Here is a 1691-nt window from a genome sequence, read left to right on the forward strand (position 1 = left end):
CCTGAGTTCAATTCCCAGTACAAAAAAAAAAAAAAAAAAAAAAAAAAGATGTCTGGGATGATCTGGGCTTGTGTTCAGCGCGCAGAGGGGCACAGCAGAGGGAGGCCCCTGTAGCGTGAGCTCACCCTCTGTCTTCCCATTCTTGGACTGGGCAGAGGCAGGGATGTGGGAAGAAGAGGGGCGGCCACCAAAACCCTTCCTCCCTGCTGGCGCCTGGGTCTGGGCAGCCACTCCACAGGGTGGACTCCAGCCCCAGGGCCGCCCGGAGGACAACAGAGACCCCACCCACATCCATGCTGAGGCCCTCGAGAGTCCCCCCTGCCCTCTTTGCAGCAGAGGAAGCTGAGCCCAATGCCTCAGGTGCCTGGAGGAGGTGGCTTTACCAGGTGGCCATGCTGAGGGGTCATCTGGCAAGTATCTGCCCCACCCTGTGAACTGGTAGCCGCTCTGGGCCTCAGTTTCTCAGCTGTCACATGGGCATCTGTGGAGTGGGAGGGTTTGAGATGCTCCAGGCCCCAGGGGACCCAGTCACTCTGCTCCCATCGGCAACCAAGCCCCCAGCCCAGCACGTGGCCACTGCCAGGGACTTGGCATACCTCACTGCCCGAGGTATGACCCACAGCACTGGTGTCATCTCTGGATGGTGACAGACATAATGACACCCTCCATCCCACATATTGGGCTGGATGTGTGCCCTGCCTGGCCCGTGAAGGTTCTGTCCCCCCTGGATGGGTGGCAGGGACACCCCCACCCCTCCATTCCCTGGTCGCCTTCTTTCCAGCCACAGGCGCCACACAGCGTTTGCCTGAAACTGTTTCTGATTCTGGCTGGGCCCCCAGCCCTGGGTCCATCTGCCTCCCCCAGCCCTGCCCCTCACCGCTGTGAAGTAGGGAGAAATGCACTGCTCTCCGGGGCTTTGGGGTCCTTTTGTCCCTCTTGGACCCTGCAGGGTGGCTGGGTCAGGGAGGGCTTGGGGGCTCTGGGGATACCTGTCTTCTCAGGGACTTCCAGGGAGAAGGGATGCCCCTCTTTCACCAGCACTTGCCCCAGGCCTCAGCGGGGGTCCCCACGCCAGTGGGAGCAGAGACTCGCACTGGCCCTCCCTTCCCAGGGCGTCCCTTTCCCGGGGCCCCAGGGGCCTCGGGGCTTACCCGGAGCTGCTGTGGCCGTGGTCGCCGCTGCCTCTGCACTACATTCACAGGTCCTCCTCCTCCTCAGAAGTCGCTGTGCTGCTCAGCTTTGCCACCTCCCCACGGAGGGGTCACAGCTCCCCAGCTCTGGGGAGGCCCCCGGGAGCACTGAACTCTGCCCCTGCCCCACAGCAGGGTGCCCCTGTGGGTGCGGGAACTGGGGTGAGGCCCTGGCTGGTGGGAAGCGCCCTTCACCTGTCCTGTTCACAAAGGGCTGTAGTCCCGGGCGCACAGTGGTGGAGCAGCGGTGGGGACGAGTGTGCACAGCTGTGTGCACGTGCGCTCGGCGGCATTCGGGTGGTGAGAGGATTTCACATCAGCTCTGGGCTCTGGCTCTCGCCAAAGCAGCCTCTGAGCCCCAGGGCAGAGCTGTGACCACGCAGGCACTCCTCACGTGGCCAGCAGCTGCCAGCGAGTTGAGGCTGAGCAGCAGCTCCGCACTGCGCCTCTGTGTGTCCCTCCACTTGTGGCCAAGGCTGAGATCTGGGCCAAACCTGGGGC

The sequence above is a fragment of the Octodon degus genome, unplaced genomic scaffold, assembly GCF_000260255.1.
Source record: "Octodon degus isolate 3935 unplaced genomic scaffold, OctDeg1.0 scaffold00279, whole genome shotgun sequence".
Classification (NCBI taxonomy): domain Eukaryota; kingdom Metazoa; phylum Chordata; class Mammalia; order Rodentia; family Octodontidae; genus Octodon; species Octodon degus.